At 40.9% G+C, this 27,655-nt stretch overlaps 1 long non-coding RNA gene across 1 annotated transcript; it reads right to left on the reverse strand.

Moving 5' to 3' along the window:
* LOC133488974 (uncharacterized) lies at window positions 1-26,694 on the reverse strand. The gene is made up of 3 exons (XR_009791781.1): window positions 26,564-26,694; window positions 1,727-5,982; window positions 1-858 (listed from the first exon to the last, which is right to left on the reverse strand). It is a non-coding gene; the product is annotated as an uncharacterized LOC133488974 (long non-coding RNA).
* Window positions 26,695-27,655: the final 961 nt, after the last annotated feature.

Here is a 27,655-nt window from a genome sequence, read left to right on the forward strand (position 1 = left end):
CCCTATACACCACTAAAACCTATTAGTTGTCATGAAGGCCTCATTTCCTACAGTTGCATTTGATGTAGCACCCCCGCACAGGCCCACAGCAGCACGTATAGGCCAACAGTCAACGGTGACATGATCTATTTCTCTCGTGATGAATGCACCAATCTGCTGCTCTGTTGCCCTGTCCACCCAATTTGTTATGATGTGACACCGTTCACGCGGCTCTCAGTGAAGAAGAACCTGCCTACAGTGTACAACGAAGTGGGATGAAACTCTTTGAATGCCATTTTAGAGCTTTATTGAAGGTAGACTTCTTTGATCCATTTTTTGAACAGCAGTACATTGAGTCTTTTGGATTTGTACTCGGATGGACCAACTTGTATTAATTAACACTACAATATTGTATTTTATAAAAACATATAGTACTAACATAATTAAAAATAGAATGTCAAGGATAATACGGCTCTGCCTGGTGTGAGTGACTAGGCCACCCGGGGGCAGTATAATACAGTCATGCAGACAAACAAAGAAGTTTCAGAACTACTGTAAGTGACTGCGTAAACTACAGTAATATTAGAAGAAGAAGAAACACCTTTTATTGTCATGAACATGCATACATCCACATGAAATTTGTTTTCTGCATTTAACCCATCACAGTGAACACATACACATGTTAGTGGAACCCACTGGAGCAGGGGGCAGCTGAAGCACCCGGGGAGCATTTTGGGGTATCAGTGTCTTGCTCAAGGACACCACAGCCGTGAGTCCGGGGGATGTTGGCTGATGGTTCAGTCAGGGTCTTGAACCTAGGTCCCTCACGGTGGCAGGCGATGATCTTAACCATTGGTCCATGGCTGCCTTAGTTGTTCTCTGCAGAGGATAAAGAATATATGCCTGTGAGTATTGTTATATTGTCTGAGTTGCTGCACTGCTCGAGCTCAAATATATGTTTTTTATAGCATTATAACATCGCCACATTGATGCTATTTGTTCACCCATCTATGGCGTTTTACCTTAAGTGTTAGCAGTAACCTAGTGGATTTCAAGGCAAAGTTATGTGGTTGTTTTGTCAATGTTCTGATGCCATAATTCCCCCCCCCCCCCAATTAAGACCTCAATTTTCAAGGTTTATTACACAATAGTAGTTGTGGTAGTATTTGTTGTAGTAGTTATTTGATTAGCTTCAATCATCAATCATTTCAATCAGATCCAAATTGATAGAACATTCAACATACCAAACAAAGTATACCAGTATACCAAATTATGAAAAACAAGTGAAACACCCACATTACCAAGCGAAGTTTATTACATGCAGATTCTTTGTAACTTCCACTAACAACCCAGGCTGTACTAAACTTATTCGCGACATACAAAGCTTGTCTCTCAGTCGAGATGTATCACTTCAACGTACTTCCTTGACACCAATTCCTATTCGGACTGGACTGAATAGGTTTTCAGCTAATAGCTATGCGCGTGTACATGCAGACTTTCTATAACTTCCACAAACAACCCAGGCTAAATTAAGCTCCTCCCTAACATACAAAGCTTGTCTGTCAGCGGAGAAGTATCACTTCAACATACTTCCTTGTCACCAATTCTCATTTAGACTCGACTTAATAGGTGAGTTTTTCTGTGAATAGCTGGTTCCACAGAAGAAAATGTAAAGAGGTGTATTTGCGGCTAGTGAACTGCGAATATCCATGGTATATATCTGCCGTTGAGTATAAAACATTTTTACCTCGATTGTAGCATGAGTTAATATCCATGACAACACGTGTGTATCAGCAACAATGGTGAGGTCCGTCCATGCTTGGAGCGCAGATCAGCCAGTGGAGCAGCAGGAGATCAATGATAATGACGCAGCTGACAGGAGTACAGTTATAACTTTACAGGATCACTAACAAGGAGGGAAAGACATGAAAAAGGAAGGGATGAAGAGCTCTGGGTCACACTTAGCTGAGAGCCGATCGATACCATGTGAGATATGGCTGTGACCGGCCTCCAGGCCCAACAGGTCTTACGGCAGCTCAACAAGCCATTAGCGCCTTCCTTCACAGGCCAACCTGCTGCCATAGGAAGAAACTCAGCTAGATTGTGGCTGACATGTTCCCATTTTCAGGAAACATGATGGAAACGTCTTTTTTCGTTCTCCGTGTTAAGACCTGTTCAAGCTGATATGAAAATAAAATATGAAACAGAGAGGGAAGAAGGTGACTGTGAATGGTTGTCTGTCTGTACTGTGATTCACTGGTGACCAGTACAGGGTGGAGTCCATCTGGACTGGTAATCGATGCACAGTTTTGAAGTGTCACTCTGATTAAAAATATGGAGCATTTTCACATACTGTACCTGTATTTGTAAAGGAGACAAGTGAGGAGTTGAGACCTGATAAATGGACTTACAGTAAATAGAAAAAGTCTACACACTCCTGTTCAAATGCCAGGTTTTTGTGATATTAAAAAAATTAGACAAAAATAAATAATTTCACAACCTTTTCCATCATTAATGCAACCTAAAGCGTGGAAAAAGGGAAGTAAAAAAAAACAAAACAACTGAGATAATGTGGTTGCACAAGTATACACACCCTCTTATAACTGGGGCTAAAGTTGTGTTCAGAATTAACCAATCACATTCAAACTCATCTTAAATGGGAGTCAACACACACCTGCCACCGTTTGAAGTGCCTCTGATTGACCCCCAAATGAAGTTCTGATGTTCTTGTAGGCTTTTACTGACACATTTTTGCTTTCTGGCCTTGAGGTTTTTGCTTCAACACTGACTGCTATTCCAAACTGTTCATAATTCCCACCACCTTGACTGAGGCCCAAGTTCCAGCTGAAGAAAAACAATCTCAAAGCATGATGCTGCCCCAACCATGCTTCACTGTAGGCATGGTCTTCTTTTGGTGATTCTCGTGGTTATGCACTGGAAAGGAGAGACAGGGAGAAGAGATAGCAAGGGTGGAGGACTTTAAATACTTGGGGTCAACCGTCCAGAGCAATGGTGAGCGAGGTCAGGAAGTGAAGAAACGGGTCCAAGCAGGTTGGAACGGGTGGAGGAAGGTGTCAGGTGTGTTATGTGACAGAAGAGTCGCTGCTAGGATGAAGGGCAAAGTTTATAAAACAGTAGTGAGGCCAGCCATGATGTACGGATTAGAGACAGTGGCATTGAAGAGACAACAGGAAGCAGAGCTGGAGGTGCTGGAAATGAAGATGTTGAGGTTTGCTCTCGGAGTGACCAGGTTGGATAAAATTCGAAATGCGCTCATCAGAGGGACAGCCGAGGTTCGATGTTTTGGAGACAAAGTTAGAGAGAGCAGACTTCGATGGTTTGGACACATCCAGAGGAGAAATAGTAAGTATATTGGTAGAAGGATGATGCGGATGGAGCTGCCAGGCAAGAGAGCTAGAGGAAGACCAAAGAGAAGGTTGATGGATGTCGTGAGGGAAGACATGAGGGCAGTTGGTGTTCGAGAGGAGGATGCAGGAGATAGGCTTGCATGGAAAAGGATGGCGTGCTGTGTAGACTTTTTAGATCCACAATTCACAAAGTTCTATTTGCTCTGAAGAGACATGTACATTTGTTTGGGTCACTATACATACTGGATCTATTAAAAAGCCCCTTTAATCTTTGATGACTTTCCATCCTAAACCCTCACTTTAACTACTGATGATTTTCAATAGCCTGATTAGGATCCCCCAACACACACACACACACACACACACACTAATCTATATCAGACAAATGAGGCTGGACTAACTGAGTGGAGCGAGAGAGAAACAATTGACGTGCCGAGAGATGGCTAATTAGCGGAGGCTCATTAGGAGTCTATGAGAAACTGTGATTAGGGATGTTTGCTCACACAGCATGCTGCTGCTCGGCTTAATGGCCCGACCCGATCACTACATAACTTTAGCCTACAGCGTCCCACTCAGCTGCGGGGAGGGTGGATGCATTAAGAAAGTCTACTGTATATGGCAAAACATTTATCCGCACCTAACTGACTAGCATGCATGGAGAGAATATTTGATGTCATACAAGGTTTTAAAACTCAACAAATTTAGATGTGTCATGAAGCAACATGAATGTACATGTTTTGCTTATATTCATTTTTGGGAATCACAAGGTGTAATCTCATTTTTGTTGATTTAGGTAGGCTGGATTGCAGTTACTGTACCTATAACTGTCCACGTGGGGGGACATTTATTTTAATTTTTTTTTGTTTTAGTGGCAAAGCAGCATATCATGTAGTCAAGACTATTCCAGAATAACTTTGTCTCCTTCATTTACACTGATTCTTTTTAAGGAATTTACAAGAAAGATGTAATTTCAGAAGTTTCTTTTAGTGTAATAGTGTGTTCCGTAGCGCTTTTGGCACGTGCATTATGTGCGGCCGCAGACAGCGGCATTGCTATGTGAAAATGTTTTTCTGCTGTGTAATTCATGACGTCAATCATTGGCATTTGTCTGGGGAATGAGCTTGGGTGGCCAGTGCATCTGCATGTTAGTATAAGTGAATGTTATTTATCATCTTTCATCAACTATTGATAGATTTGACACGTTTGGACTTAGACTATTGCACTACTTTTAGTGGCAGGCATTGGGCAGCTGCCATAAAACTATACTTACTTTAGTTACTCTCCTGCAAAATGACAAAAATGGAGTTAGCCCATTATACCTCTCAGTGGCTCAATTAAGGTACTGTAATACGCTTGCATGTGGGCAAGGGGAGCGACATATTTTGCATGGATGTTTGCTTATGACACGTTTATATTTATGCCTTAATATATATTTCCATTAAATTGCCCTTAATTCCCATACATCCATCCATTTTCTGAGCTGCTTCTCCTCACTAGGGTCGCGGGCGTGCTGGAGCCTATCCCAGCTGTCATCGGGCAGGAGGCAGGGTACACCCTGAACTGGTTGCCAGCCAATCGCAGGGCTTTTCAGCACCTGGTATTCCCAGGCGGTCTCCCATCCAAGTACTAACCAGGCCCGCCCCTTGCTGAGCTTACGAGATCGGGCGTTCTCAGGGTAGTATGGCCGTAAGCCTAATTCCCATACATTTCAATAGAATTCCCCTCGAAAGTTTTCAATTTTAAATACAGCGGTGCCTGGAGTGAGACAGAAGTTTGTTTCGTGACCACGCTTGCACATTTTTTTTTGCTTCAATTCAATTGACATTTTGGTGCTCCTATGTCAATGTTGTTAACTACAACTGGGAGTGCCGCTTGCTGTGAAGTAAGTTGAATTCACAGCCAACGTACAACATACATTTTCTTGCAAGTCAAAGCAAAATAAAATCATCTTAACAAAGGTTCGTATCTCGAAAAACTGTTAAGTGCAACTTTCCAGAAATGTACCAGACATTTTCTACCCTTTTGCAACCTTATCGCTGTGAATGCAAACCAATGACTGCACAACAGTGCTAGGACGTCTCATCACTCACGGATCAGTCCCCCACCTCCTCTCTCCGTGCAATCTAAAAGTTTACCACTGAGCACAGCTCTCGGCTTTTTAAAGCCCTTCGCTTAAATCTGATAGGAGTCCAAGCACTATTGTGATACGATTTTCCCCCACGAAAGTCCGACCGTGATCCCGCATTTCCCTGAGTCCCTCTCGTTCCACTTCCTGAACTGGGCTGGATTGTCTGGAATCAACTCCAATCCTCCTTAAAAGAAGAGAGCAGGGGGAAAGGGAAGGGGAGAGAAAGCTGAGAGGATCAAGGATACGAGGGCCAAAGTAGGGGATCCGACGGAGCACAAAGTAGAGTTAGCGTCTCTGTCTCCGCTTCCTTGAATTCCTCTGGCTGCTGTCTGATTATCTTCCCAATCATCCCAGATCCATCCATGGATCCATCCACGCGTCCATCGGCGTATGCATTTCTGCCACCGGCCACTATGCAGCGCTGTGAGTGTGCGCCTCTCTGCTGTTTGCTTTGTAAGTGACAGCGCTGATCCATGTGTTTGTTTTGTGAATCCAGGATTTGCTGGGCTAGATTAGACAACAAAAGCATATGGAAAAGATAAAGAACACTTAGGTAATGGATTTTGGCAGACTCTTCAGCACAGGCGAGAACTCATCCTCTTTGCCATCTCCCATCTCTCCTCCTTTCTCCCTGCTCCAAATATGTTTATTGTTCTTACCCCCCTATCAAACTCTTTGTCTGAGTAGAGAAGGGCTCCATCTGTTCATGAGGATACTTGGAGGAACGATGATTTATTTATTTTTGGTCCAGCAAGTATTTTAGCAGTTTTTTTTCCTCCACCAAATGAAGAAAAAAATGTAAAAAAGATTGTTGAGCACACCTTAACTATCATAAGTCCAAACGGGGAATTATATGTTGCTATATGAGATCTTTTAAAAATACCAAGTATTCAAGATATAACTTTATTTTACATTTTCGGCGGCTGACTGGTTAGAGCGTCTGGGGGTTCCAGGGTTCAATCCACGGCCCCGCCTGTGTGGAGTTTGCATGTTCTCCGCGTGCTTGTGTGGGTTTTCTCTGGGCACTGCGTATCATGGGGTTCGGTACCCCATACTCCCGAAGCAGCCGCCACAGGACTCCACGAGGGACACGGTCGAACGCCTTCTCCAAGTCCACAAAACACATGTAGACTGGTTGGGCAAACTCCCCTGCACCCTCGAGGACCCTGCCGAGGGTGAAGAGCTGTTCCACGGCCAGGACGAAAACCATACTGCTCCTCCTGAATCTAAGATTCGACTTCCCGGTGGACCCTCCTCTCCAGCACCCAAGAATAGACCTTACCAGGGAGGCTTAGTAGTGTGATCTCCATGGAGTTGGAACACTCCCTCCAGACCACCACCCCAGTCTGCCAATCCAGAGGTACCGTCCCCGATGTCCACGCGATGTTGCAGAGGCGTGTCAACCAGGACAGCCCCACAACATCCAGATCCTTTAGGAACTCCGGGAGAATCTCATCCACACCCGGGGCCTTGGCACCGAGGAGCTTTTTAACCACCTCGGTGACCTCAACCCCAGAGATAGGAGAGCCCGCCTCAGATACCCTCAGATATTCCACCGACTCATGTCGGTGGAATTGAGGAGGTCTTCGAAATATTCTCCCCACCGACTCACAACGTCCCAAGTCGAGGTCAGCAGTGCCCCATCCCCACTATACACACTGTTGATGGTGGACTGCTTCCCGGCCCTGCCTGTGTGGAGTTTGCATGTTCTCCCCGTGCCTGCGTGGGTTTTCTCTGGGCACTCCGGTTTCCTCCCACATCCCAAAAACATGCACTGTAGGTTAATTGAAGACTCTAAATTGCCCGTAGGTATGAATGTGAGTGCTAATGTTTGTTTGTTTCTATGTGCCCTGCAATTGGCTGGCGACCAGTTCAGGGTGTATCCCGAGGTACACCCTGAACTGGTCACCAGCCAATCACATAATAATAATAATAATACAGCATATTTGTATTTTTTTTTTTTAAATACATTTTTAATATGTATTTTTAATTCTCATCAGTTTGTTGATGGTCTTGAATGAAAGCACTTGATTAATTTAGGACTTGGCAACTTTGACTTTAAATTCAAATTAAGTGTTTAGTTCATTCCCTATTAAATTGATTTTTTCTTTTCCTCCTCGAGGAAAATCTGTTAAAAAATATAAACTTCTAACAGAAATTACAGGAATTTATTTTCACAAAATCCCTTCTATTAAACAATGGTGGTATATTAAGAATCCCTGTAAAGTGAAAATAAATGTCTTGTAAGACACACCACAGAGAAAAGTGTTGTTAACAACCCTGCCAAATTTTAATGATTAAAAAAAATAAAAAAATTAGCAACTATATAAAATGAGGCTTCAATATTGTGAAAAATCAAGCCATTGTTTCTACTGTCTAACGCTTTGGGCGTGTCTGCTGAATGCGTGAAACCCCGTCTCCCTCGATTCAAACTGTCTGTCTAGCATCCTTCTTATGCCTACACATCCATACATGTTTGAGCCGCGAAAATATATCCGCTTAAATCCGCCGGTGGCTGGAAGATATCCCACCAGGTCGTTGCTGGAGTTTCCACCACATGACGAGAGGTGCAAGCCACCAGCTGCCTCACAAGCTAACCGGCTTGGGCCTAGTAACAATATTGCAATTGCACCAGGTAACCACTTATGCGAATGAAGGCGCTCAAGTTCTTATATAGTGGGGGAGGGAGGATTCAGACTGGAACTCCAAGTGCGTCACTGGGCGCCATTTTAGCCACGCCCGAAAACAAAGCAGAGAAACTGAAATGGTGAAAAACACACTTTTATCAGAGATGAGTACCACATAGTTCTCAGTCTTTGCACGTTTCCACCAATTATCTTCAAACATGTATAATGTATTTGGTAACCAATCTCGGAATTCACTTTACAGGGTCTTTAAAGTTTAGTCAATACTAAGAAATAATTGTTTGTAAGGTATGCAAAAAGCATCATTACTATATGAGCGGGTGAACCCACTACACACACACACACACACACACACACGTACAATCCATGTGCCCATACAATAGAGGGCTCTTAAATAACAAGTAGCAAACAACGTCAGTAAAACAACTCAAGTGAATGATCACCTCCTCGCTCGTGGCTGTTATGAATACAAATTGAATTTGCACCGCAGCATCGTTGCCGTCATGCCTCATTTGATTTATTCCTTAATGAACATTTTCCAACAGTGGAGATGGGGAAAATATTTCCACACCAAATGAGACAAGCTTGTATTGCTGTTCATTTGAGTACATTACACACACGCAAACATAGCCGCTTTAGATCGAACAAACATCGTCCCATTTTGTGATGGAGACAAAGGAAATTGACTTTGTAATAAAAACCTGCAGTAGGTAACTTCTTGTCTCTTTAGTAGTGGCACTCTCACAAGTTGATATATTAGATTTGTGCTGGCAAACAGCATTTCCTGCGTCTGACAGATAGAATTACAAACATGTCATACCAAGAAAAGACCTAAGTAGGTCTCCATATTGGATTTGGGCTCTAAAGTCTACACATTGACTGTCTGCTGTGACAAAGATGCTACAGGCCACATTGCTCAAGTGCTACTCTGAGACAGATTCCACACGGACAGCCATTTATCTGTTAATGTGTAGATAATATGCAATTGACTGTAGGCCTGCTAAATAATGCAGCGGCTTGTTTGGGACCATAAGGAGAATTTAAAGAGTATTGATAGGCTAAGCTGCCAAGGCGCAGAATGTATGCAGTCAGAGAGCTCTACTATTGATCGGGGAATACTCTGAAGTTCTTACAAGAAGGAGGGGAAAACATAAGACTGGTGTGATAAGTCAGTGAGTGTCGAGGTGGAAGAAGAAGAAGGAGGAACCTGACAACAACGTGCTGTCAAAGTAAGGGTTAGTTAGGGTTAGAGTGCATCGCTGTTTGTCCTAAATTATCAGGGGAACAAGCTCAGTGGTGACAGAGTCCATATGGAAAGAGATTGATGTCCTACAAATACATTGTTTGTATTCTTTCTTGTGGTTCTTTGTTTATTTTTAAAAAGAAAAGTGTTCTTAAGCCTCTCCATATATTTGTTTTAGATTCGTGACAGGGGTCATGTTGTTTTATTTAACTATTAATTTATGTCTAAAAACAAATTCCATGTTATTTTAGTTCCTATTTGTGTTGTTGTTTTGAAAGAAATAAATGGACCTTAGACTCATTGAATTTTTTTTTGTGGCCTTTTAAGATTTGTATTTGAGTATATATGTGTTCATAATACATCTGCAGTGTTTTTACAAATTGTATTTAACTAATATGGGGCAAACGTCCTATGCTTAGACACTACGGGCTAGATTCCGAAGACAGCGCATCTGCGGCAGGGTGCAATTAGAGGCGGATTGTGTTTGCCAATTTGTCTGCGCCAAGATGGCCGTCCTGGCGCAGCGAGGGTGTGTCTTTGGAGATGTGCCCGCCGGAGTGACAATTTGGTGGCAGAATGTTTGTCTAAACTTACGTCTGCTCAAACCACATCTAACTGCTGTCGTAGGCTAGACCGCTGGTATAACTCGAATTTGGTGAATTTGATCAGGGTACTGACAGAGAGATAATGAGGTCCGCAGACATATTTAAGTTGCCAGCAGTTTTCACCAGTACATTCTGTATAATCGCTCACATCGTCTGTTGGTACACCATGGTGAGAGAAGTGACAATGCTCCACTCACGCACATCATCCTCTTCCGCACAGAAATGTGTCCATCAAGACTGTCATTGTGCCACATTTAAAGGGAATGAAAGGAGCTGCTTTGATTGCCGGAGAATAAAGCTCTCTATAAACACTCGCACAGTGGCGCAGGCTGCCTTCGATCAGATCTGCCGGGCTTCCCTTGTCTACGAAATAACCAAAAACGGTCGAACCCGCCTCCAAATATTCCTTCACAAATCTCACTGTGTGGACGAGGAACCGAAAAGAGCCCTGGCCTAAACTGTTCTCATACTGCATTTGCCCAGAATATCTTTATATAATGAATAATTAGGGGGGAAGAAGTCTATCTCTAGATTCATGGATGAATCGATTAAGAGAAGCGTTTGGATATTTTTGTCAGTATAGTGTATTTTATGGCTTAGGTTATGGTTAGTAGTGGGTTGAAAACTTTTGCCTGGTGTACAAAAGCACGGCATAACATAACATTTTCTAGATTTGAAGCGGCATTTTATATGTTTAGGATATATTATGTAACTACTTTTTTTATGCCAATGAGACAGAATATATTTCTCCATTCAATCTTATAGGGTTCATTTCCAGTGTTTTGCAAAACAAAACCAAAAAACTATATGAATTGGAGAAGTAATAACACGTTAGGTTTGGACATATGGTTTTATGAGAAAAAATGTAAGCAACACAAACATGAATGTTGTGAACCTCTTAGGTAGTACTTTACAGTCAAGCCCGCGCATGAAATTCTATGTTGATACCTTACATGAACATACTGCAAAGCTAGTATATTCTCCTAAAATCAGGGTATTATTTCACTTTCAACTCACTTTGTTGTTAAGCTGAGGGAAATATTTTTCTTCCAAAAAAAAGAAAAAAGAAAAAGAAGTTGCATCTCAAGTTAATATGTGATAAACATCTCTTCAGATGGTGTCAGATGGAATCTGTTAAAGCCGTCTGCAGGAACAAAACAACACAGAAAAGATTGGCATCCTTCACTTATTATGAAGAAAGTTCACATTTAATCTGTTATGATCGGTGTCAGTGAAGAAGAAAACATGTTTTAGTGTGGTGGGCCTATTAGTGCGTGTGCAGCAGCCTCAGGCTGTGTGCTTAGTGGGGATTGTAATGTCACAGCTTTAACGGGGGATTAATGCAGTATGGTCGAATGAGAAAAACAGCCTGTAAAGAAACAAACACATACAGTAATTGATAGAGAGGATACTTCCGAAAGAAAACAATTGATTGCACACCAGAGTAGTTGACACTTGATACATTATCTGGACTGTCACCATACATGAAAGCTTATTCCTTATTAGGGATGGACATTTGACTAAATTGCATCATGTGGAAAATTAACACTCAATTCATTAAAAAACTGTAATAAAAAATAAAACTAATTGCATGAATGTAGTTCAACTTGCCATGGCGCAACATTCATCTTGTTCTTTAGGCTGTATTTACAATACAGTAGTACCTCGACTCACGAGTGAACTGACAAGTTTTTGGAGATACGAGCCATTGTTTGACTTACTTTTTGTCTTGAGTTCCAAACAAAATTGGAGTTACAAACTCTAGTTATGATGAAACTATTACAACAAGCAGCAATTTGGCAGATAGTGAGCAATTCTTGAAAAAGGAGGCTTCAAGCTGTTTATTGCCACTCCCACTAAGCCAAAGAGAATTACACCTTGGCTATTTAACCAAACCACATTAACTATATCTTAATGCTAACACAAAATGCAAACCAGCATAGACGGGCTAACGGAGTAAGCGAGCGGCGAAGTTGCGGTAATTTTAAACCTTTAACGTTAGCAACACATGCAATTTAGACAGAGCATATAACAATACTCACAGGCATATATTCTTTATCCGAAAAATCTGCGAAAAATGACTAATATTATTGCAGCTTAGTTGATATGGTTTTCTTCTGCGTTTCATCATTAAATCAATGTATAGTATGTCTGTTATGTCTGTATTATACTACCCCCCTGATGGACAAGGCACACACACCAGAATGAGCGGCACATTGAACTATCATGCTGCACAAAGAATGTTTATTCTTTGCATTTAATTAACAATATTATTACAGTATGTTTAAGTACAATACTGAAGATTGGTATTTTCCTATTAAAAGCCTAGGCCAACTAAATGGTATATAAACAGGTGGGTAGTAACGCGCTACATTTACTCCGTTACATCTACTCAAGTAACATTTTCCATAAACTGTACTTGTCAAAGTACTTTAAATGCACTGTACTTTTTACTTTTACTTGAGTATTTATGTGAAGAAGGGTCGACATCCCGTTCGTGACTTTTATTTATTCATTCTTGTGTGTGCCCGTGTATTTTTAGACTCCATCTACGACTTCCGCATAGGGTGCCCATTGCGCCAATCAAACGGGATCACTAATGTCATTTGACTCCAATTCACCAATCAGACGACACAAGGCAGTCGCATGACTGTGCACGTAGCCTTGGCGAGCCAATCAAAATGACTCATTTTGGGGGGAAAAAACAGACGCCCGAGTGTGTTTATTTTACAGACTCCAAAGAACAACAGCTTTATCATGCAGCTCTTAAATTGTAACTGCTCAAACTTAGATATTTCAGCCCACTTCTAACTTGAGAAAACACCGTGCGGTAAGTTGCTGATGTTTCTATTGTTTTGCCAGTGGATATGGCAAAATTAGCGCTATACCTATGGTGTCGCACACGTACACACAATCGCTAAGTCTGTTCAGCAAACAGCTTCTTCATGAAGTCATTTCAGCAAATAAAGTGAATAATGTTTCTGTAGGGCCCAATGTATGTGTTGTTGGTTTTTGAGCAGTTAAAAATTTTAATGGTGGCAGGTGTGTGTCGACTCCCATATATTATTATTTTATTTTATTTGATCTTCATGCTCTGATTTAAAAAAAAAATAGTCGTAAGTTACTCAAGTTACTCGAGTAAGGTTTGTCATTGAGTACTTTCTTACTCTTACTCTTAAGTAAATAATTGGATGACTACTTTTTAATTTTACTTGAGTCATATTATTCTAAAGTAACAGTACTCTTCCTTGAGTACAATATTTGGCTACTCTATCCACCTCTGTATATAAATATATATATTTTAAATTAATTAGCTATTTTGGTTTATTTTTGTGTTGTCAGTACACACCTTTGACGTGGCGCTGCTTACATGAAAAAACAAAACAATAAAATAAGTCTTAATTTACTGTCCCTCATAATAATTAAGAACATAGCCATTAATGCCTAAATGCTGGCAAAAAAAAGTGAGTACACCTTTATGTGAAAAGTGTAATTTCTTCAGTGTTGTCGAATTAAAAGATACAACAAAATGTACAAAAACGTGAGACATGCCCTCACTTTTGTGAGATACTATGTATGGAAATCAGATATAGGCATTTAATTGGAATTGGACTCTTGGACCTGAAGTGTAAATTCAGCCTTAGATGGCAAAGTGGTTGCAACTGGATCAACAGTGCCTCTGCTGGTTTCAGCCAGGTAGTGCACTCCATTTTGCCTCAATTGCTTCTAGACACGATTAATCAACAATCATCTCTTGCCGATATTTTGATTTCTTTTTCAAGTATGTCAAAGGATCATAAGTTCACTGAAAATGTTGACTATATTTGAACGTAATAGCTTAGCCTCTTTAGGCCACCTCCCCTTCTTACAGCCTCTGATGTTGCCACTTTGCATGATAAACAGCTTTCCTGTGTGGCCCATATTTATTCATATGTGCAGCATGTGAGCAGTGTGAGGGTGAAAGTATTTCAATAAGAGAGTAAATAAACAGTCAAAATAGAGGGCCGGGGGTAATAAGGTTAACAAGTTTGCAGAGCGAGCGTCGGGAGAGGGCAGAGTTAATGACTGCAGACGCAAAGCTGCCGGGTTACTCGGCAGTGTGTCCAATACTTTAAGTAATAGCGTTATTGGTGAATTTAAAGGAATTTAATTTCCAACATCAAACAGGGGCGCCTTCAGAAAGCCACCACCCCGTCGCCTGCGCGTGTCGGGGCTCTCGACCGGCTTCCTCTGAGCGGGAGGAAGAGGAGGAAATCATCTCCGAGCACGGTGGCAGGCGTGCCGCTAAAAACTTCCAAGCAGAACAGCCGCTCCACTGGCAGGGTGACGCTTCTTAGGCTCAGGCCCACAGGAGGCAGCATGGCCAGTAAGTAAGGTTATTGGGAAATAATTAGCCTAGCCTAGGAATCAGCGGGGATAGCAAAATCCTCAGGAGCAGAGACGCTAGTGCCCCTGGCCTCCTTTCCACAGCTAATTAACTTCCATGAGAGCCTATTAATAAGCGTGTCTTCAAAATCTATATCAGGGGTGTCAAACTCATTGTAGTTCAGGTGACGCATACAGCCTAATTTGATGGCCAGCAAAATCGTAGTTTTTCCCTTTGCTTTAATGCAAAGTACATTAGAAAAATATTTATATTTAATAAACTATCCTTTCTTATGGAAGAGTGTGATGTGTCCATGAGAGCCTAAAAAGAATGTATTCAAACTATTTATGAAGTTGGAACTTTTTCCTGTGGTGGAAGCCATAATTTCATGTACAGTGCCCCCTCACTATATCGCGTTTCATCATTCGCCCTACTGTGGATTTTTAAGCGATTGTTTTTGTTGTTGAGATTGTTTTTTTAGGGGTTTTATTAGTGTTTAGCACCTTCCTTATAGTACCACGTTGTGCTTCTAAATGCAGAGCAGCTCTGAGGTCTACTGGTAGAGATGCAGCATAATTAAGATCAAGCAGAGAAGGTCCACAACTGAAGTCCAGCAATAGTCGAGATAGAGGGAGAATATTGTCGCTGTTGGGTGGAAATCTTGTGTGTCTGAATATAGTCCATTTCATATTTTTTCAAAAATCGGTACGATTGGTCTGTCCCCATGTTGTCTGTTATTTTTACACATCATTAACCAATAGCTTGAGAACAAATCTATAATTCTATTAATATATATCAACTGCCTGATAAATGTTGTAAAACTCTTCCTCTTCCCTCACTCTGCAGGAGCCGTGCGGCATTATGTCGCCTCAAGATTCAAAGTATGGATGTTTTAGAGACAATAACAAGTGAAAACAGTTATGATACATTTGAGTAACCCTCCTTTGTTAAAAATAGATAGTGTAATGCTTCGTTGCAGAATGGAGGAGTCAGCCTTCGAAGGTAAGTTTGTGTGCAGATTCATTTTCTGCCTGTTACACAGTTTGGAAAGCTCATCGTTTTATTTATTGCATCATTCATAAGCCCTTTGAGAAAAGAGTTTGGCAAGACGATGTAATGCAGACATTTACTTTTGTGAAGTACTAAAAACTTTTTTTCTTAATGGTGGGCAGGCGTAAGCGCAGACTTTGTTATGTACCCGGTGACATATTCTACCATTTCAATCAACAACAGCGTAATAAATTAGCGATTGAACACGATTTTTGGATGGTGTTGTGTTGATGTTGGTGCGCAACCGTAAATAATCACAATATAAGGTATAATACCAACTTGAATGATGCCGTGTTTGGTCGCTGAAGCAAATTAGTGTTTTTTTTTTGTTTTGTTTCCTGAAAAGTAGTCATTTTGGAGATGCGAGGATTGCGCCCGACAGCGATATTATATATTGTATACCTGTGAGTATTGCTGTATGCTCTGTGTTGTTGGTCCATGTGCGTAGTAAGTAGCAATTAAAAGTACAAAAGTCAAAGGTAGCAGCTGTTTGAAGGCTTTTACATTAGTGCAAATTACCATTAGCATTTCCATTAGAACTGCGTGAGCGAGAATGTGAGAACAGTCATGAGGGAATAGTCTATAGTGTGTTTTAATAAGTTTAAATGTTTTAAAAGCGTGTCGGAGGGGTATACCAATTGTAAATGTTTGTTATTGTTTGTTGTTCTTGTCTCTATATTGTTGATTTGCACCTATTTCGGGTGGGTCTGGACTGTATCCTCTGCGATAAACAGGGGTTGACTGCATACATGAAGCCCCCATCACACAAAACTGAAGAAAAGACTGAAAATGAGAGTTCCCTTTATTGCGCAAGGCCCCAATCAGACACACCTTGGCCCGTCAATTTTCTACAAAAAAAGCCCCCCTGATGGGTCGGTCTCACCTCCTCTGCGGACGTTGTCCCGGAGCGGCCTCGCATCTCCTCACCTGTCACGCCTAAACTAGCTGCAGTTGACAGCAGTCGGCTAAAAAAGAAGAGAGCGAACGAGAGAGAGAGAGAGAGAGAAAGTTGCCTGGGGCTGGGGGAGAGCGACACAGGCCTCGGTGTCTAATCACATGACAGCACTCATCAAGACAGCAGCTCCAACGAATCAATCTCCCTTTGACAGTTCATTTAGACTGAATTAATTTGGAATTAGGGGCCATTACTGCAATTGGCAGGCCGGATATTCCCCTAACGCCGGCTGTTATCCTGCTTTGGGGATAAAGAAAAAGGAACTAGCTTTTCTGTTTTTTTTTCTGTCCTGCAGGATTGACTGGATAAGGTGGTTTTTTTTTCTGAACTGTTCACAGACTGAAGGAGGTTGCCATTGGATTTTCTAGTTAACTAAATCATCCTTGTTCTTAATGAGCAGTCACTCACCTGATTGTTTATTTCAGTTTCTGCGGTAATGGTGAAAATACGGCTTTAATGAAGGTGGTCGTTTTATTGAATGTCTAACTATCGCCAACGGCCAATTAAAAGTTAGACGTTCCACTGTGATGGCAAAGAAAATGGAGAATGTAGAAAATACAAATAGAAGGGCCGTTAAAGTACCTTTGAGTATTTCTGATTGGCATAAAATACACCCACTCTATACCAAGGCCTGCGTGAAACTTTTTTTTCCCTAGAATGCAAGCTCAAATTTATGAGATCAACATTTTCAAGTTGCATAATATTCACGCATTTCTGCCTCCATGTTCCTTTTCGGGACTGTGGTTGAGCCGGAGCTGATCTGATGAACGCACTAACGGGGCTCCTCCTGGTGGGCTTGAAGTTTACCCAGGGGTTCACGACCCGCTGCCCCAGAGGTTTGACCGGGACACATCAGCTCCATGGAGATGCTCCTTTGAAAAAAATAAACACTGTGACCTCAACACACTGAGTCACATACTGGCACAGGACACCGGCAGGATTTTATGCTTCATGGTTGGCATCATGGTTTGCTGATGGTGGTGGTGGACTTTTTTGATGTTCAGCACAACAGTTTTGTACACAGCCCCAGATGTGACATGGGAAAAAGAAAAAAAAGAAAAATTTGTGGGAACAATAAAACCTGCGCACAAAACAGTCATTTGTGGCCATGAACGAGGTGTGGCTCCATACTGGACAGTTGGCTAAACAAATCGAGTGCACCTTCTCTAGAAATTCTAATTCATGGGCATGTTATCCCTATTTCAGGGCATTGAATTAGTAGTTCAGGTGCACATTATACCTATTTCCTGGCCACATTAGTATTTCGTGCACACATTATACAATACCTATTTCAGGTCCATGAATTAGTATTTGGTGCACTGCCCACATTCTACCTTTTTCGTGGCCACAAATTAGTATTTTGTGGTCATAAATTATCATTCTGTGTGCACATTATTTCTATATTGTGGACACAATTATATCATATTTGAGGTTGCCTAGGTTTGACTAAAAGCCAAATTCTTCCAAAAAGTACCTTCCACTAAAGAGATTCAATGGGTTCATGATGCTTTAGCCCTTGACTAACTGCCAAGGTAACACTCTTTTAAAGGAGCCATCGTACTCATCTGTCCATCAACACATTTCTCTGCTACTATTGGTAGTCACACAGGTGACTCAGATGAGGCACCCACCAGGGGATATTCTATGAATTATAGCTTGATGTCACTTTTTCGTTGACATGCCATTGTCTCCCATCACTAAGTCACCTCTAGTATCGTTGTGGGGGAAGAGAGGGTGAAGCTACATTATGGTGACAGTTGCACTGACAAAAAAAAAAGTAAGAAACATTTCAAGTTGACATGATACAAGAATGTATGAGGACGATCCTCGTGCGCATGCATGCCCTGCCAGTAGTTGGCAGTGGAAATCTGTCAAAAAGGATTCAGGATTCAAGACGTTTATCGTCATATGCACAGTAAAAACACTAGCACTGAGCAAAGAAATTCTTACTTTGTGAGTCTCTCTCCACTTATGTAAGGAATATAAGATAAAAAAGGAACTATTTCCAATAATGAAAGATAAAGAGAAAAAAACTAATATGCAAAGATGCAAGCATAAAGTTGGGTCTTTCTCCATTTTTATGGCATAACATAAACCACTATCATTAGATAACTAAATGTAAAATATTTCAATTGTATTTTATATTTTATTGTTTTAATTTATTTTATTATCATTTATTTGTACTAAACATTTAATGATAGATTTGTTTTAATAAATAATTGCTTTATTAATTAGAACCAATACATTAAAATCATACAATTATTTCTTTTTACTATCCATCCATCCATTTTCTGAGCCGCTTCTCCTCACTAGGGTCGCGGGCGTGCTGGAGCCGATCCCAGCTGTCATCGGGCAGGAGGCGGGGTACACCCTGAACTGGTTGCCAGCCAATCGCAGGGCACATAGAAACAAACAACCATTCGCACTCACAGTCATGCCTACGGGCAATTAATGTTCTTTTTACTAAAATTAATTATTTTACAAATTTGAGATGTAATAATTTTTACTATAGTTCGTTTTCATTAAGCTCATTAAATAATTAGTCAATTGATTAATTGTATATAATACAGTGGGAAGAAATACTAACATAATTTTACATAACATTTAATAGTTTTTAAATTGTTTTATGAAATAATTAGTTAATTATGAAAAATACAATGAAAAATTTCAATGAATTATTATTTTACAAGAAAACATGCACATTTAACTATATTTTATTTTACCTTATCGACAAATGACATTTTAAAAATCAAATATAACCCTTGAGCAAGAACGTCTGCACACCCCTGCATTAGGCAGATGTGGAGCATCGCCATTCAGAAGGTTATAGGTTGCACTATCCCTAAGGTACCATTTCGACAAGCGCATTTGAACTGAAAACACATTTTTTTTTTGGTTCTTTGTCTCCAAGAAAGGAAGAACTCTTCTGACACAATCGCCGTATCAATCTCAAAACAAGACCGAATATGTGTGGCAAATTAAAACTGAACATTAAGATCACTACATATCGGATATATTACAAAGTTGTCATGTATGCTGAGCTCTGTGTCCTTAATAAATTGACAGGTGAGTGTATGTCTTTTGGGCTTTCGGACTCGTAAACACGGCCGACAAGGTAACAGAGGTGTACGGTGGAGGAGACGCTGCTTCTCTGTGCTACCATGAGATGAGAGTAAATATTAACACTGACACACTGCTGTGGAAATACCTCAGTGGCTTACTTACAGGGGCAGGAGGAGGAATGGGAGGAGAAGAAAGACAAGTGGATGAAGACTTTTTGGTGAGCTGAAAGGTAAACGCCAGGGCAACACGTTCACACATAACCCTGAATACACACACGCACAGACACACACACACACACGGTGATACTATCTAAGCCCTCGCCCATTAACTCTCCAAACACCTTCACCTCCACGATGACACGTTCCTTCAACACCTACAACAAGATCCTTGAGGAAAACAAAACCAGCAGCACCTCACCTTCTTTCTTTCCAACACTTGAATTAAATGCTTGTTATTTCTTCCAAAGCCGCCAAGTAGAAGTTTGAAAGCAAGCACAATACCCTGTCAACATCTCGTAGGTTTCACTGCAAGTAAGCCGGGGTGTACAGTGTACAGCAAACGTGAGTGCATCATTACATATTGCATACGAATGAAATTTGGAAAAAAGTATGAAAAGTGAACCCCCACCTATTTGAGGTTCGCTATTCACAAATTCAACTTTTTTTTAAAAATTTTTTTTAAGCTATTTGGTGAGAAACTCACCTATTTGCAGTTTTTGTGCTGTTTTCGTAACACACTGAAATGCCGCAAGATGTGTATGTTTTTGCTCTGCTGAGTGACCATCATTTCAAAACCATCTCACCTGTAAGCCATTTACTTTTAAGGACTGTGTTGTAAGATGTTTGACATTATTTTAAAGTGTTTTGGGAGAATAGTTTGTGGTACTGTATATTTATGGTTTAAACTAGGTAACTAAAGTGCTACTTCGGTTTCCGTATACCCTAGTTGTCATACAACTAAATTTTTCGTCAACTCTTTCTCGTCCAAATTTTGTCCCATTTTTTGTACAGCTTTGGGACGCATGCGCAACTTTGTTGAGTTTTCTTGTTGAGTTGAGTTTTACCCCCGCATTTATCCAAAGCACTTCCAAAGATTTTTGTGCTTGTTTTTTGAGTGTGACTGCTAAATAAGCCACCGTGGGGCAAAAGAAAGATCTAAGTATGAGATAAAGAAGGCGAGAAACACGATAGAATTTAAGAAAGAACTTTAAGCAAAGTTTCGCCAGGATATACGGAAAGCCCGCATCGACAACAGATTTCTTGTATGAAAGTGGTCCAGTGACTTTCAAGCTGAGCTCGTGCCACTAAAAGAGGAAAGTAACCCGAGATAGGGGGGATTCCCCCTCCAAACAATAACCCCTCCTCCTCGTCATCTTCCAATATGCCAACAGCAGGCTTCAATATGGGTAAAAGTGATATTATATCATCATTAACCTATCTCATTAGGCATTTATATTTATTTCATGTTGTTTTCTGTGTGTAAAACTAGAGTTATTCTTTATAAAACATGTTTTTTGCTCATACTTTGGGGTGTCTGGAACGGATTAATTGTTTTTACATTATTTCCTGTGGGAACGATTGGTTTGGGTTTCATTTGATTTGGATTTAGTCAGACCTTTTGGAATGCATTAATTAAGAAAACCAAGGTAATACTGTATAAAAATTTTTAGGAAATGCGTCAATGACATTACCTCGTGATCCCGACTGTTTCTAGTAACAATTTAAAATGCCAGCATCAACCAAGGTCATGACAGTATCACTTTTTAGCACCTTTTATAACCTTCAATATTAAAAAAAAGGCACTTGACCAACATGCTGCCTTCAACTTCCAGGGACGCCCCGCCATTGCTAAACAAGGCTATGGAACACCACAGTCAGCACATATTACAAAGTCATATTTTCACGAGAATTTTGTTGGAAATCATATACTGTGTAACCCAAAAACTATACGTTTTCTTTCCACTAAAGTGTTTTCGTTGAATGAGAGGAAGAGAAAGAGATGAGTGATGAAAGAAGGAGGTCCATGTTACGTATTTGCAGTGCGGGTGTAACATTTCAGCATGGGGATGTTAATAGAGTCAACACACTCTGCACAGGTTTAGTGGGAGAAAGATGTATATGAGGAATGTGAGAGTGTCAAATACAATCTTTTGCACACCATGGACACACTCACTCTACTATCATATTTTCCTCACATGAAGCTGTATTCGTCTCTCATAAAATGTTTTATTAACCTTTATTACATCAAAAGCACAATCTTATTTACGTCTTTCTTGACGTAGTTGAAGAAAATGTTTAAATGTCACAGAATGAGCTCCTGTAAGTGTAAGACACGAATTGACATCATTTCGTTAGCCTAATAGCATAACACAGTAAGTCATTTTTGAATGCTTTCGGAAAACAAGAAAAATCACAACAAATTCAACAAACAAGAAGAGTCTGGATGACTGTAAATCTACACATTAGACAAAGAAAATCACATCTTTTAGCAAGCGCATTGGTATTTTTTTTATTATTGATATTGTGACAGTAAGTAAAAGATGACTTGTTTAAAAATACCTAAATGATGTAGAGGTGTAAGGTACAAGCCTTTAGTGTGTTATGGGCTTTTCATGTCATCATCTCGTTGTGAGACAAACAAGATTTGGAGATTATGAGCAACAGAGATGAGGAATAATCGCCGGATTTGTTGAGGGGAATGCCTGAAAATCCTCTGTGGTTTAGATGTCAATCCAATGAGAGTCACAGTGGTATTTGTTACTTAAGCAGATTTTTCATGCATCTATTCTTTGGTTGCGTATTTATTTTCCTAATGAATGTTTACTTGTATTCCCTACACTTGAAAACAGGTATCTGTACTTTCTATTCCTTACTTTGTCAAAAGAGGTATCAGAATATCATAATCAGTGTTCAGTAAGAGCACAACAGCATTCAATTGAAAACAAATTCTCCTTAATTCTAGTTTTAAACTTCTCCATACTTGGCAAACAAACCAATTTAAAATGACAACGTAATTTAAACCAGGATTTGGCCGCAAAGGCTTTAAATGCACTTTCACCGAAGACAGTCCGTGTCTGCAGAATGATGAACAGAATCTGTCCCTCCGACCGCACGTTGGTCCTGGTGGTGACTTTCGCAATCAGGGAACATAAAGAAAACTATACCAGTGTCTTAATCTATAATTGTGCAGAGAAGGCCAACCGACACTGGTTGCACGGTGCAGATGGAGGTGGAAAAGGGGGAGGCACAACAAGAACCAAGATGAAGGCATGACATTGGAGGGGGAGGCACTGAAGGAAGGTTGTGATTCTCCACAGAGAGATGCTGTTCTTAGAAAAAAGAGCAGAACCTCCCAGGACCTTGCAATAGCTTAATCATATCAATTAAACATGGGGCTGCAGGGAGATTAGGGGTTAATCTCTCCCTAGAGAGAGAAGATGTAAATTAAGAGAGCAAATAATAGGCTGAAAAGGGAGACGCATAAGGGAAATATTATGTTAAGTTAACCGGTGTTTCCCAACCTTTGTTGAGGCAAGGCAGATATTTGAAGAACAGAACAGAAATGTCAAACAAAAAATATATAAATGGTAGCTACGAAAATAATGATAATCTCAATTTACTCAAATTTACTTACTCAGTGTGAAATTCGGGTCTGTTTTGTTGAAAAGCTATGAAGTGGTGCCTTGAGAGAGAGTTTTTTTGGGATACCAGACGCCGTTCAGACGCTTTTTTTGCTTTGACTTGCGAGCAACAATTTGAGATATGAGCGCTGTATGGTGGCAGTCATCCATCCATCCATCCATTTTCTGAGCCGCTTTTCCTCACTAGGGTCGCGGGCGTGCTAGAGCCTAGCCCAGCTATCATCGGCAGGAGGCGGGGTACACCCAAAACTGGTTGCCAGCCAATCACAGGGCACATACAAACAAATAACCATTCGTACTCACATTCACAACTAGGGGCAATTTAGAGTTGTCAATTAACCTACCAAGCATATTTTTGGGATGTGGGAGGAAACCGGAGTGCCCGGAGAAAACCCACGCAGGCACGGGGAGAACATGCAAACTCCACACAGGTGGGGCTGGGGATTGAACCCTGGTCCTCAGAACTGTGAGGCAGACGCTCTAACCAGTCGGTGGTGGCAGTCAACTCAACACAATTCACAACAAGCAGCAATGTGGCAGCTACTGAACAACTCTTCAAAAATGAAATTTACTGTCAAACTAAAGATAAAACAAAGAGAGTGTTGCTTTATGCGTTTAAAACAACCACATAATTTAGCATTTCAGTCCACTTAGCTTAATGCTAACAATACGAAACGCCATACACAGGCTAATGAATAGCATATGTGTCCCGATGTTTTAAGACCTTAAGGAACGGATATTTGACTCAACGGTGCAGCAAAACATGTAGACAGACAATATACTATAAAACATAATACTTGCAGACATTTATTTTTTTACCCTCTGCAAAGAATGACTAATAATACTGCAGCTTACTGAGTGACTGACAGTAGGAGGAGCAGTAATGAATTAATCATGATGCAGACTGTTTAGTTCTTTACAATCTATTGTATTATGTTATGACAATATATTTTAATAGATGCCCCAGCCACCTCATCTGGCTCCTGTCAATGCGGAGGAGTAGCGGCTCTACTCTGAGATCCTCCCGGATGACCGAGCTTCTCACCCTATCTCTAAGGGAGAGCCCGGACAACCTGCGGAGGAAACTCATTTCGGCCGCTTGTATCCGGGATCTTGTTCTTTCGGTCACGACCCACAGCTCATGACCATAGGTGAGGGTAGGAACGAAGATCGACCGGTAAATTGAGAGCTTCGCCTTTCGGCTTAGCTCTTTCTTTACCACAACGGACCGATACAAAGTCCGCATCACTGCAGACGCTGCACCGATCCGCCTGTCGATCTCCCGTTCCATTCTTCCCTCACTCGTGAACAAGACCCCAAGATACTTGAATTCCTCCACTTGGGGCAGGATCTCATCCCCGACCTGGAGATGGCATGCCACCCTTTCCCGACTGAGGACCATGGTCTCAGATTTGGAGGTGCTGATTCTCATCCCAGCCGCTTCACACTCGGCTGCAAAGTACAATAATATAGAGTGCTATTTTTCTGATTAAAACAAAAAAAAATATTGGGTTCTTTGGGGAGGCTGGAACAGATTCATGGCATTTCCATTCATTTCAATGGAGAAAAATGATTTGGGGCGAATGTTATTAGCGTGAACACAGAATGACTTAAACTTGTATTTCAAGGCACCACTCTACAGGCAATTAATGTATAAAAAAAATAAGGGGGAACGTCAATGACTGATGTTTTTTTCCCTACTTGCAGCAGGGCTCGGTCCCAATCCCCCATCAACCGCGAGGTTTGACTGTACAATATAGGAACCAGGGAGCCTAATTTGAAAGCTCACGGGACTTATTCGTTTGCTTCCATGGCTTGTTTGGCCATAATGAGCTTTATATGATGACTCCTCACCCCTGTCAGATTCCACCATGATCCAAACCACCACACACCCACACCCCCACACCCACACTCACACACGCACACACACGGATCAATGCTCATAAATTTGCTTCGTGACAAGCCTGACTCATGCACCCACGAGGCCTTTGGTCACACTGCTTCTGTTGACCACTCCTTAAGCTACACACACATATGTGCGCACACACGGACAAACCTTCGCGTCGCTTCCTCCCCCGAACACACTTGTCAAGAACCTCGTTGAACCCTGACCCCGCCCCTCTTGGCTCCATTATTGATTTTTCTTTTTCTCTCTCCGACCCTCTCAATCTCGGAGGAAGAAGGGGGGGAATTAGCGGTGGTCGTCAGGTAGCCGGGAGGGGACGGCGAGGATGAAGGCGAGCGATCAATGCTTGCTGATGGCTGAGCTTGCAGCAGCACAAACAACACTCAGCTATGGGGAAAAAAATTTTTTTAAATCAAAAGGGCTTCGGGAAGGATGGCCAAGCTACACTCAAAGTGGGGAGAGAGGGAGGATGTGGGATTCGTATGGCCTTGCATCGACTACAAGGTGGGAAGGTGCACATTTTTATCTGTTTTTATTTTGAAGATATTTGCTTAACGCTGTCACATTGTCAAAGGCGGGCTGTATGAAGGGACTCCATATAAAAGTTACTTAAGACAGGTCCATCCATCCATTTTCTATTTGGTTATCCTCACTAGGGTCATGGGTGAGCTGGAGCCTATCCCAGCGGACTTTGGGCTAGCGGTGGGCTCCAACCTGGACTGGTTGCCCACCAATCGTAGTTAAGACAGATCAATTAAGTGGTGCCTTGAGATACGAGTGAGCCGACTTACGAGTTTTTCGAGACACGAGATGTCATTTGACCGATTTTTTTGTTTTGACTTGAAAGTCACGCTTCATGGGGCAGTGAACTCAACACACTTTACTTTATTCAGTAAGTAAAAGTATTAATACTTGTGCAAAAAACAACTTTGGTAAAAGTACTGAATCTACTCCCTTACTCAAGTAAAAGTACAAAAGTACACACTTATAAATGTACTAAAAAAAAAAAAAAGTAAAACCTAAATTGACATTTTTCAACCCAATAATAAAACACATATAGTGAGATTTTTGTATCTCTGCAGATGATTGCCATGCATTCTCTGGGGGCAACAATGGACAAAACAATAAATAATAATAATCATAATTTATAATAATAATAAAATAACTGGTAGGCTTAATTTGTTTAATTGTAAAGCATCTTTGAGTGTCTACAAAAAGCGCTTTACAAGTCAAATGCATTATTATTATTATTATTATTATTATTAAATGAAAAGACGAACGTTTATTCGTACTATTGACATAAAATTATATACAGTACAACATAAATAGTGAAGAATAATAAAACTCCATAGGAAGGGGGCGGTGATTGACACTAGTTGAAAGTGAGCAAATTATGGCTATTTTCTGTTTGGGTTTTTTACGGTTTTGTTTTGGCAGTGGGAAAATAAATGTGTTGGAAATATTATGTTAATGCTCAAACGTGGCATAAGTTACTACCAGCGAGCTAGAATTCACAAGCTAGAATTCAACAAGCTAGCTTTCTAAAAGACTAATGTGGTTCACCCAAAGCATTGCAGACACTGTTGCGGAAAAAATAGCCCAAAAATATTCTTACCTATGAAACGTTATTCCCATTTCCCTTGTTGTGATTTACGTCGCGTGTGCAATCGTACGCAGCGGAATGTGCAGGCATCCTTGTTTTGGTTTACAACTGTGCTGTCCACAAACATGGAACGCGATGACGCGTGCCCCCACTAGCTTAGCGTCGTCGTAAGCACGCCGCATATAGGGGAGTGTCTTATGTACTATGTAGTATGATCAAATCCGCTCCACTTCCGGTTTCCGTTTTTTTCGGCGTTTGGCTTTTTACGTTGCGTCGTCGCTAACGTAGAAGGTTTTAAAAGTAAAGAGCTAATTTTTCAAATGTAAGGAGTAGAAGTAGAACGTACAGACATTTGTGTTTAAAAAGTAAGGAATAAAAGTAAACAGATACCTGAAAATCGACTTACTACCCATCTCTGCTTTTCAGAAAGCAAATCGTGAACAGTTCTTCAAAAAGAGGCACTCCCAGTTGACCTTTACTGTCAAATGAAAGATAAAACAAACAGAATCTATACATTGTTAATTTGGTAAAAAAAAAAAATCTTTCAAATGTTAAAAAAGGACAAACTTTTGAATGGTACATTATGTTTTGCAATAATTTTCTGGGCTTAACATTTCGGTGAATGTCCTACTCCAGCTATTCATCATGTTCATCAATTTAAGTGATGTTTCAAAAATGGAAACCATTGACTAGTCACGTTATGAAGTGTATCTGCACATGTATTAGAGCCTTAAAAACAGCTGTATCAAAAGTCTTGTATCTGTATCTAATATTTCTCCCTTTATCCTAAATAAGGTACGAAAATATTAGGGATCTCTGTATAATGCAGTTGCTATCGCTACGGCACTGCAGCAGGTGTACCTAATGAACAGTCCAAGGTTAGATTTTCTGACTCCGTTTTGTCTTTTCGGCGGGTTTATTTGGAATATATGCAATATGTGAGTGTGCTTCCTGTCAGTGGTGCTCGAAAGGGTCTTTTTAAGCAACCGTTTGTCCTTTTTCAACACACTTTGCGATCATCCATCCTCACTCTCCCGCTTCACCGCCACCTGCTTATGGATCAGGTTCGAGATTTCCCAGCAGTGTTCGGAGGTGACACACTTA

This window comes from Phyllopteryx taeniolatus, chromosome 14, assembly GCF_024500385.1.
Source record: "Phyllopteryx taeniolatus isolate TA_2022b chromosome 14, UOR_Ptae_1.2, whole genome shotgun sequence".
In the NCBI taxonomy this organism is placed as follows: Eukaryota; Metazoa; Chordata; class Actinopteri; order Syngnathiformes; family Syngnathidae; genus Phyllopteryx; species Phyllopteryx taeniolatus.